This window comes from Salarias fasciatus, chromosome 23, assembly GCF_902148845.1.
Source record: "Salarias fasciatus chromosome 23, fSalaFa1.1, whole genome shotgun sequence".
Classification (NCBI taxonomy): Eukaryota; Metazoa; Chordata; class Actinopteri; order Blenniiformes; family Blenniidae; genus Salarias; species Salarias fasciatus.
Window position 1 is genome coordinate 26,837,911 of NC_043766.1, and position 11,762 is coordinate 26,849,672.

An 11,762-nucleotide genomic window follows, 5' to 3' on the forward strand; every position below is an offset into this window, starting at 1 on the left:
CTCGGAATTATTTGCGTTGAAAACATTTAGTATGCTCTGATTACTGGAAAGACAGGAGTAACTGTTGCTAAAAATCTGCAAATCCTTTGTGTTTTTTTCTCTACAGTGTGTGGTTGGTGCAATGTTTAACATGTTCACCATTATAGTTTGACATATTAACTAGCTAACGTCTACTTACTGCTGTGAAGTCCACAATGTTTAACTTCAAGCTGAGACTCCATTGAATCATGTCACTGGCTTTGTCTGTGCAAGCCACAAAAGCACAAAAGTTTCTGAAAGTTGTTGTTACTTGAGGAGAGTTGCATGAAACACTACAATGGTTTTAGAGCACCTGTCTCAATGTAAAATTGTGCAATTACAGTTTTGCTTCAATTGTGTTTTTTGCTCTCAAATAGTGGTGGTCATCGGAGTGTTGTGTTTTCTAAGCCGCAGTGATTTAACTATATCGCAGGTCAGGTACTTGCTCTGGAAACACCAGAAATCAGATTAAAACAAGGTTATCACTTTCTGCTGGTAGTGTAGCTCACATTATGCAGCTCAGATTTACAGACTTTTTAGCATTTGACTTCAAGAGATTAGAAATCCCTCTGAGTGCCGGGACTTGGGATAGCAGAAGCTCTGGAGATTGCACAGCACATCCCAACAAAATGATTGGTATCACACTTGAAAAGGGCAGTTTTGCTTGTTTTTCTTTCCTGAAAAGTCGACATTTCACAGATACATGGTTTCAGCAGACAGTGTTAATTTGCAAATCACACATCACGGCATCGTTACACTGAGAGCTCCTGACAGCCACCAGCGTGTCAGCTGGTATGACTCACCTCTCTGCACCTCCAAGGAAATCGCCCTAACACACACACACACACACACACACACACACACACACACACACACACACACACAGTCACAGACACACACATACACAGAGGGACTGCCGCCAATGCGGGTCAGTTGCATTGCACACACACCATGCGTGTGTATGTGTGACGAACAATTTGCCCTTTAACCTGGCCATCAAAGCCTTAATAGCATTAATGCAGGTAGTGACACAGACACACACAATGAAACAGCGCCCTGCAAAAATGCCCTGTGAAATGGTAACTTTTTGCCTTTTCTATGTTGTGTAGTTGCAGTTAGTCAACCATGCATGGCCAATTCTCTGTGGCAGGCAAGCAAAGCAGTGACTAACTGTGAATACATGCAGCCCGAGAGAGAGGGAGAGAGAGAGAGACGCAAAGGATGCTGGCTGAATGCGTGTCGAAGCAACCAAGCAGAAGTTGCATGTATGATCATTCTAAATAACAGCAATTCTTCACTTTTCCTCCTTCTCACCATCCCCTGTCTGTTTGGCACGCTTTCGACATTGGAACCGTTTGCATATGTGCACATGTCAGACTCCAGCTGAAAGACATTAGTCAGGCCAGCAGGGAATTTTACTGAAACCTGGCCTTGCTAATGAAATGCTTCAGACAGACAAAATCAACTGGTGCAGAGAGTCACAGAAGACAGTGAGATGGACAGGAGGAGAAAGGAAGAGAGAGAGAGAGAAAATTAAAAGAGGAAGAGCTCTTTCTCTGTTTGCATGTTTGTACAAATGTTTACAGAAAAGATTGCAGTATCAGATTAACAGATATATTTAATTAAACATATTTAAGATTCCAAAGCTCAGCACAGATATATCAGGAATATCGTCTACTCAGAGAAGAACAGCTGCTGTCATTACAGAAAGGCTGACATCTATATCCTGCTGGGACTCCAGCGACTAATTCAATTTCTTTGGGTGACATTCATTTCATTTTGAGGTCCAGCATTCAGGTATTGCCAGGACACATCACTATAAATTCCTGCATGTCTTCTTTGAATCGCTAAAGAATAAGTAGAGTAGCACATATCGGAGTAGCAAGAAATGACTGAGTCCAAAGAGAATATACTTTCAGAAAAATGTCCAAAATGCTATGGTTAGAAGTTACAGAAGAAACATAAATAGATTGAAATAGATATTAAACAGTACAAATTACAAATACAAAGTACAAATTATTTTTAAAAAGCTTATTTCAAAAATATTCTAGAGGGAAAGAAAATCAATTGAAAGAAAACGAGGAAAGATAATAGCAAAAAACAGAACATAAGGAACAATCTAAATAAGGACCTCAGTGAAAGACTAATAAACACAAATGAGTGTGAGGCACATCTATTTTCTCCTTACCTCTGCAGCTGTGCGTGTTATCCTTTGGGACAAAAAGTGGGGATGAAACTTGAGTTTGACCAGTGCCGCTACAGAACCCCACTCTCTACACCTTTCTTGTGCAACATGCATAAATATCTCTCTAAATCAGGCAGGCACAAACTCTTCAGTCCACTCAGAACGCACGCTGTCTACCTACATGCGTTTGTGTAAATATAACCTAGACGGTGATGAATAGTGGTGAGTGAAAGGAGAGTGCTACGCTAGAGGGCAGACAGGCTGGCTGAAACAGGAGAGCAGGGAGAGTAGAGAGCAGACTGAGTAGGATGGAGGAGTTACAGCTTCCTAACATCAGAGCGGCTGGACTGGATACACCCACCTCCTTCAGCACGCACCGAATGGGAGTCACTCAGATGATCTCAAGTATGCAAAATGAGAATAGGGGAGAGAGAGGGAGGGGGGTGGGGAGGTGGGGGGGGGGGGGGGGGGGGGGGCGTGGGTGGAGATCTGCTCCGATACGTGCCCATATGCATTCAAGGTTGTGCACACAAGCATACACTCATGAAGGATCTCATTAACTCACGCTCGCACATGAGACGGTTCTGTCAGCTGAGCAGAGCTTGTGAGAAATGTCTGCCGGGAGAAATGACTGAACCAGCTGATGTGACGGCAAAGCAGTCACAGTGCTCTTGCATAAAATAAGTGATAATCAGTTGAATTTGGTGCTCACAGCACATTTCCATGAAGTTGTTGTGCTGTAAGAATGAGGTGAGAAATCCCACATTCCTTCATGATGGGGTTTGGAGACCCAAGGAGACAGTTTCTGTTGGAACAGTTGTGTGTCTTGAAGACCCTGATCATCCTTCAAATGATTCAAAAGACATAGAAAGTCAAGCCTAAGGTTGACTGAAAAGATACTTGGATCTTCCTGTGCTTCAAAGTACATATCTTGGCATTCTGGACAGGTTTGGAGAAATCTGACGAAGTTTTGCTGTAGCATCTAAAAATAATCAGAACATTGAAAGAAAATGTTGCAGGACTACTTTAATAAGCATTAAGAAACTTTGTGCTGAGTGATCACTGGGTAATTAGATTCTATATCTGTCGAGGTGTAAATTATACATTAGTATTTAAATGCTGGAATTATCCTGCAGAAATAGAAGATTACTGCAAGCACAAGTGTACACAGGCTTTGCTGCTGAGGAGAGAACTAACAGTAGATTTCAGGACGTGCTTCTCATTCTTTCATTCTTGCAGTGCAGCATTGCCTGTCGCTCAACATGCCTTCATTTTCTCTTCAGTGGACACCCCCCACTCCTGGGAGAAAAGTCGGCTGGAAGCTGCTGGAGGGGGCTGTGGGGTGGGGTGTGGTGGGTGTATCATGTCATAGGCTTCAAGCTGCTACAACCACCCACCTCTACCACTCTGGCCATGAGAGCTCAGTGCCTTCTGGGACAAAGCCCGCCTTGATAAAGGCCAAGTCCACAGCTCAGTGCATAGAAAGGTCCCCATTGCTAGCGCAGGGTAGGGGTTAAATTCCAGCTGAATAGGCCAGTAGGTGGCAATATCCCCGAAGCGGTTACATTCAGAGTAAGTACGTCTTTTCATGTTATTAACTTAAACAGCAATTATTTATGCTCTTCCTGAGTTAGTGGTACTATGCCTTCTAAATATGCAAACAGATCTCCCCGAACTACAGGAAAACACACCGAGGCAGAGAGTTTTTCCATCTTTTTTCATTTCTCAGCTCTGTCGAGTAATCTTTGTCACTATCTTGCAGGATCATTGCATCCAATGTGTCACCCAGTAGCCAGTCAAAAACAAGGCACTGTGTGCTTTTCAGTGAGTAGTAAATAGGGCATGGGTGGCAGGCTCTTTCCTCCAGAGAAAGATGATGTTATCAGGACATGATGAGGGAAGTCAAACACAGTAATCCTCCCTCATAATGCATCTCCTGGTTAGGATTTGGATAGGATGTGAGAGAGCATATCTCACACCAGCCGCTCTTATTAAATGAGGATAAATCACAAGCTGGTTGTTTCATCTGTAATGAAATCTCTTTCATTAAGCAATACCATAAATGACATTTGGGATCAACCGGACCCACTTTAAATGAGGTACGGGCTTCTGGTGCACTCTTTCCAGTGAAAGCAGTCACTGCTACAGTCACCACATAGCTGCAGATGGGAGAGATAACCTATTCTGAGGTATGTCAGACTGAGCATGGCGCTGGTGTTTTGCATGCAGTGGCTCCATCGTCATCTACAGTCCCGTGGGAAGTCTTGCACCTAGAAACTACTCCTGTAACACCATCCTCGCTGCAGCAGCAAGCCAGAAAACCTGAGTGGTTTTTGGAAGCCGAGGCACATCAGTAGCTCCTGGCCATCGATACATCTTTGCTGCTGACCAAGCAGCCACTCTGCAGCTGCAGCAGCGGATCGTCCAGCATACATACCGTCGTATTGACAAATGCCAACGCTGGCTGCACGCAGGGATGAAACGACACACCTGTCATTTCACATTTCTGCGCTGCTTTCACGTGCAGCTACCCTCCTCATATCGTAAAAGAAATAAGAAGAAGAAGAAAAACGCACGCCAACAACAACACTCAGTAGCCTCATTAAAGCCTGCACGGTGAAACTGATGCAAATAAGCCGAAAATTGGGATCACAGACGCTGCTGTGTGCAGGAGACTCCCGCACATTCACCATTTGAAGCACGGAGGAGAAGAAAAACGAAGTGTCTTACCGATGAAATCGTGGATGTGTAGCCTGCTGACTGGAGGAGTGGATGCTCCGGTGAAGGTGGGAATGATGCTGCTGGACGGTCCAGCCGGGGTTTTCCTGGACAATGTCGCCGCCTGTTGGTTAAAATGGGACATTGCATTAAAACTCGACGTGAAGCGATAAGACACACTGATAGGAAGACCTTGGGTTATAACCAGGTCCGGGGTGTGTCCTCTGTTGTGAGTGGGCTCTGTGACACATTTAAAATCTAAATAGTTTAAAAGGTTTAAAAATTGTCTGAACATTGAATCTGAGATAACATCTATATGTAAGTACTGCATTCAGTTATATTTGGAATGAATAATTGATAAAAGTTCTGAAAATTCACTAATACAAACACTAGCATAATGAGGGGTCATCGGTCTGGATGTGCGCTCTCTGTGAAGTTTTATTGTTAAAAGCAAAAGTCATTTGTTGTTTAAAAACAGTCCGGGGGATGTGGCGTCTGAAGGAGGTGTTTAGGATACTGTGGACACTGCCTGGTGTGTCTGGGCGGTGGAGATGTATGTGGTGCAAGGGCATGAGTTTGTTTTGAAAAGTGGAGGGGGGTACAGAGGTTGTGCCGAGTTATGCCTGCATGCCGAGATTTGCATGCAGACTATGGAGGACCGAAACTGCCCTCATTCAAAAAAAATACAGAAATATAAAAATGAGTCAATATAAACGTACAGTATGTGCCAATAAATCATACAATATTAATATATTATTTTTTCATGAGAAAGCCTATAAAATGTAACTGAAATTATACATTGATTTTCACTTAGGTCTATTTATTTATTTATTTGGCGATTTTATAATTTCCTTCTTCATTAATTTTGATGCCTGTGTTTATTTCTGTATTGTTTTAATTCACATTTTCTTTTCTCAAGATTATATGTTTCTGTACTTTATTTTCATCTGACATTTTATTTATTTATTTATTTATTTATTTATTTATTTATTTATTTATTTATTTATTTATTCACACTTTTTTTATTCGCTGTCACATTTATATCTTCATTATTTCAAATCTTTGATTTTCTTCCTCTATTTTTTTCCACACGTAATTATTTATTTCTGTATTGCTGCGCATAAGCCGATCAACTTTGACACTATGGATCGACTTGTCTGCAGTCACGTACTATTGGTTGTAAGAGCCATTCATCATTCTATGATTTGACCGCTAGGGGGAGCAGGATGAGTGAAAGCATATAACGAGCACACAGCTGCAGGTGTGTGAGAGAGTCAGCAAAAAGTCCTCTGACGGTGTTCGTCCGGCAACTTCGGCGTGTCGGATAGTGTTGGGCTCGGCGGATGCGGGAACTTTTGTGTGAGCTCTCCGGCTCCAGCTTGGCACTTGTAAACTGTGGATTTATAAGCATAGAGGGAAATGAATGGGTCACCACACCCAAACGGTGAAAATAAGTGGACTTTATTGACGGACTGGCCGCGGACACGTGACAGACACGTGTCTCCCTTTCCACCCTCAGAGGAACCCAAAGCGTATCAGCCCAGATTGGGAATGGGATGTACATTTTAAGCCAGAAGTCTGCTGCTCAAAGGATCGTGGACGGAATCAGGTGATTGATTGAAGATCTTCTGGACTTCCACGTGTTGCTGGACAGCTGGAGGCTGTGGTTTGGAGACATGGGAGCGTCACAGCCGGGGCTCATGGAGGCAAGGGATCATCACTGGATCGACGGGGTCCACACTCGGTTCATTCGGTGCTGCGGCGAGGGGGCGCCGGAGCCGAGCAGAAGTCCCCGATTGGCGGGGTCAGCGTCAGAGCAGCAGCCGGTGAAGGAGCGGAGGAGCCGAGCAGCAAATGTCTGGTTGGCGGGATCTAGCGGCAGAGAGCGTCGGAGCAACAGAGCCGGAGCCGAGCAGTGCGCCATCCATTGGTGCCGCGTGGACGTCTGAAGCGCGGGAGTGTAGCGGCAGCAGCGGACTGTCGAGGAAAGCTTTGCGAAGAGTTCATGTAAAGGAGGTACCCGGTAGCTACCACACAGACGCACACTATCATCATACAGTCATTAACTGAGAGTGTGCACACAATAACTGAAAGTGAAGCTGAAACTGCAGACATTACTTTGAAGGAAGAGATTTTATTTTCATAGACGGAATTTGTGTTGTGTGCGGTTTGAACTTTTGAAACAACTATTTAAGAATTTAAGTTTCCTTTTGGTATTTAAATGAACTGGTATTTGCAGTAACGGACTGGTATATTGTTTTATGGTTTCTTTTTAAAGTATGTTTGGCCATGGATTATGAAATAAGGGTACAAATTGGGAGCGTTAATATGAACTAACCCGCTGCAGCTGTCATGCCTGAGAGGGGTATGGCAGAAACGCTACAAGGTTTCAGAGAAGCAGTAGATGTTGTATCAATTATGCTCCTGCAGGCTGAGGCAGAGAGAGCCACTCTGGAAGCTCGAGCTGCTTCCTTACGGGAGAAACATGCTCTGGGAAAGCAAGCAGAAGAGCTGAGAAGGAGAAAGGAAAGGCTGGAGTTCCAGACGAAAATGACTGCAAAAAAGTCAAGCCTAGCAACTGAAGGTGAAGTTGCAAGGAGGCTAGAGTCTAATGTGCATAGCACTGGTGAGCACTCAGTGGAGGAGTGTTCACAGCTGAAGAAGAAGAAGCAGTGGGAGAAAATTGACTTTCTATTGGAGGAAGGAAATTGTTCTGCCTGCCTGTGTACTGGGCACATGAGCAGAGATTGTGACTGGCGCTTGAATTGCGAAAGGTGTCGCAAAGGGACTCCCACTACACTGAACACAATGGGGGAAAGAGCTAGCACAGACTCCATACAGTCCAAGGAATCACCAAGCAGCTGCATATTACCATATCCAGGAGCTGACGGTCGCATAGGGGCCGGAAAAGATGGTCTTGCCCTGTTAGTCCTGCCTGTTAAGATGGAGTCCATGCAAGGCAGTGGCACAGCAAAGCCAGGCATCGGATTGGCCGTTGCTGCAGTGAATAGGATCACTGTTGATCAGCCGCCACAGCACTTCCATGTAGAAGTCCTGGTTGACGGTTTGCCCCGGCAGCACAAACTCGCTGTGGACCATCCCTTTGACGTCAAAAAAGCAGATCAGCTTCGATTTTGCGGACATTTTTCTCTGTGCGGGTCGGCCGGAGCGAGGCGAGTCTTCGATGGACATCTGACCACTCTTAAAGCACCCATAGACCTGTGTTCTCCACAGAGCCTCATCTTTGTACACAGTGTAGATCAAGGTGAGTGCTTCTGTTGCCGTTTTTCCTAGTAGAAAACAAAATCGGGTTCCACCATTTTCGGATTTTTCGAAGAAAGAAGCGGGACTGTAATAACAAACACTGCCTGTGAGCTGCCTGTGCATCTTTGGGAGGTGAAAATTTTTACAGTTATGCTTATAACCACAGTCCAGGAACTTTTGGGTCCCCCCTCGTGAGCTTTCCAAACAAAGGCTGTTTATTCTGGGGAGTTGCATACACCACGCTCATTCTGTTGGCATCTTGCACTCTCATTGGCAGCTCAGATGTCCTGCCGCCTGCCCGACTCGTTCTTTCCGGGGGCAAGTTGAGTGTTCCGCATTTCCCCTGGAGTGCATAACGGATCTGACTGGGAGAATGTCGTGAGCCACCAGTCATGACAGGTCCCAGACTCTGTTTGGGAGGACAGGATGGTTTATGTTGCGCCAAACCGTGGAGGGCTCGCCGAGTGCAAGCCCGTGCACTGGACTCACTGGTTCCCACTCCTGTGTAACAGAAATAATGGATCTGTGATTAGGTAAAATCTGCAACTCCTCCTGTTCCAGGTTATAAAATGTTTCAAAACATTTTTAATAAAATAATAGGCCGGTAGCACGTTAAGAGACTGGAACTTTAAGATCAGTGGGTAAAAGACTGAGAAGTCTGAGGTAGGACCCCATCCAGAACCGAGCCATTGCTGTTGTCTTTGGGTTCCTGGAGGGGTCCGAGGCAACCAGAAAGTGCTATGCTGCAGTGTAAAAACTTTACAAGGCTTAGTGAAAATCTGGTACTCCTTTTCCTCCTTTTTCTTTTGGCATCGTCATCACCTCCTGCCTCAGTCTCTCCCACTTTGAGCCCCAGAGAAAATAAAAGACGGGTTTACAAAAAAATAAATGATAATGGTAATGGTACTGATAATACTATGTACATTATGTGCAATGAAATATTACTTGGCCCTTTCACTCAGCCATCTGTCCCTCTCAGCCTCAGCGAAGGCAGACCTCTGGAACTCCATCCACGTCAGTTCCTTGGTCGACCCCTGGTCCTTATACAGTGAAAGCAGCGTTGAGAGACAGTAGATGTCTTTCCCAAGAACTCCAGGACAGCCAGTGTGAATGTGAGGGCTGTTTGGACCCTGCTTCAGTGGCAGTGGGCAGAATCTGCAGAGGCATCTGGTGGGAGTCCTCAGCTCTGCCTTTCTCTTCTCTCTCTCCCTCATCAGCCTCTTCCATTCTGCGCCTCTCTGCCTGGTTCAACATCAACCCTCCTCAACATGTCTGTTGTCCCATGGTGCTTCACCAGCAGACCATTAGTGGCATCCTTCATCAGCTGTGTCCACCGACTGTGGTCCAGCACAGGCCAGGTGGTTCAGGTCTCTGCTGGATCTCACCTTGTCTCCTTGAAACACACCATAAAAACAACAAAATAAACTAAATGGTTAATTTTCATTTATCAGTATTTAGTTGTGTATTTACTTTTATAAGTACCTGATTGGAAGCACCCTAAACAGCTTAACTCCTGAAGGAAACTCTCACTCTCCCCGGAAAGAAACTAAAGCCCATCTTCATTTTTTTCTATATAAAATAACACATAAGAAATAAACAGTATTTGTGGTGTGAAAAAGCTCGTATAACAAAGTCAAACACTAAGTAGTCAAGTAAACAAAAACCACACATCACCATTACATCTGAAACCCTCTAATTCAAAGATCCTATAACCAGATCCTAAAACTTTTTACTGAAATACAAGTATATAAATAGGGGTAAATTACTTTTTCCTTTCAAGAAAAAAAAAAAATCAGATTAAAATATTCAAAAGAGAAATATTTCACATATTTATCAAAAGAAAATTAGCATTATATATTTAATGAAGAAATGTATTGATACCAAATCAGGACTAAGAACAGACTTTGCCACCAAAGTTTTCTGATTTCGTTAAAATTTACAGGAGAGAAAGTACCTTAACTTTGCACTTTCTCTACATGACTTGTGTTATTGTTTATTTATTTATTTTTTTTTTAAGTTGTAAACTCGGGCCACCTCTCCAGCCAGTGACCGTCCAACGGACTGTACTCAACATGTCCTAAGCTTTACTATTATCTCATGCTAGCTGTTGCCAAAGCTGTCCGTCCCTGGGAGTGGGATCCCTCCATACTGTGGTTCTCCCCAAGATTTCTTCTTTTCCCACTGGGTTTCTGGAGTTTTTTCTTGCCGGATGTGAGGGTCTAAGGCGGTGGTTGCTTCGTTTTGTCTCGTTACTGTGAATCTGACATATTAACAGCTAAACACTCACTGTTTTTATTGTTTTAACATTATTAGTTCAGTCATTGACGAGCTATTGTGGACTGTTCATGCCACTACGTTTATTGGTCTGATGTCAGCGTTCTCACTCTGTTCTGTCTGTGGACCGTTTATATAGACACTACACTGTGATTCATTGTTATTATCAAAGTCATTATCAGTCTTCGAAATTTTACCAATCAATGTAACATCTTGAAGCCCTCTGAGGCAACTGTTGTTGTGATACTGGGCTATACAAAAATAAATTGATTGAAATTGATTGTTTATCAGTGTGATGGAGATGCCTGTATGGTAACGTAAAACAACTTCACCTGATTTATTAGTGTTGAAGCAACCCAGGGGTCGCTGTTGTGCATGCATGCTGCAGGGCAAGCTGGGAAGGGTTTGTGTTTGGGCCGTTCCGGACGGTTCAAGTGTTTATTGTTTTCGTGTTGTTCCCTTTTATTATTAGTTGTGCTTATTAGTCCTGTTCTTGAGTTCTATTGTTCATTTTGTGTTATTTTTGGTTATTCATGTGTCGGACAGTGAGCGGGTGGGGTTGCTTTGGGGGTGACTAGGGGCCTGCAAGCTGCCATGATGTGTGTGTGTGTGTTACTGGTGTGCTGTTCATAATAAAAAAAAACCCTGGTTCAACGAGAGAAGTCGTCTGTCTTTTCTCCTGCCTGAAGTCGCTGCTCGATACTACAGTATATTCAAATACAACACACGCTTAATGCTTCAAATACAACACACACTTAATGCTTCAAATACAACACACACTTAATGCTTTATGGAGGTGTCAGGCTCAAAATCACTTGAGTTCTTCTTTAACACCTACCTTTGTTGATGCAAGCGATCCTTGAGATAAAAGTTGTAAATCTCCTAAAAGTCGACGCTCCTCTGTCTCTGACTGATAAACACATAACAACCGCTTTCCTTCTGAGGAAGGAGCAAAACAGCGCCCCCATTTTTACACTAGTGGTCCAACGCTGCACTTGCACTGTAGACACTATTGAAAATGAATGGGAAACGGTTTAGGAGTGTTTAGCTGTCGGGGTTCGATTCCCCGATGGGGAGTTGGTGCATTTTTTTTCCTCAAAGTAACTAACCAAATTGAGAATGAATTCCGGAACTCACAGAATTCTTGAAATTTAACGGTATAGAGAACATGTTACATCAATTTGTAGCCGGATCACTACATGGTGCAAGAGAAAGTGAAGCTGAAATAAAACAGCTCCACAGTTGCACAGTGTTTCATTATTTATAAACAAGTCAGAACATTTGATTGTTAAGGCTAATGGGT

At 43.8% G+C, this 11,762-nt stretch overlaps 1 protein-coding gene across 3 annotated transcripts in view; it reads right to left on the reverse strand.

The window, feature by feature from the left end:
• kank4 (KN motif and ankyrin repeat domains 4) overlaps nucleotides 1-4,957 on the reverse strand; it is a 93,284-nt gene extending 88,327 nt beyond the window's left edge. For 2 of the 3 annotated variants that reach the window (XM_030082492.1, XM_030082489.1), the window contains exon 1: nucleotides 2,207-2,230. The gene's annotated coding sequence lies outside the window, so the exon portion shown is untranslated. Of the gene's footprint in view, nucleotides 1-2,206; nucleotides 2,231-4,933 lie in introns of those variants that run through there. The other variant, XM_030082490.1, reaches the window with a different exon arrangement.
• Nucleotides 4,958-11,762: the final 6,805 nt, after the last annotated feature.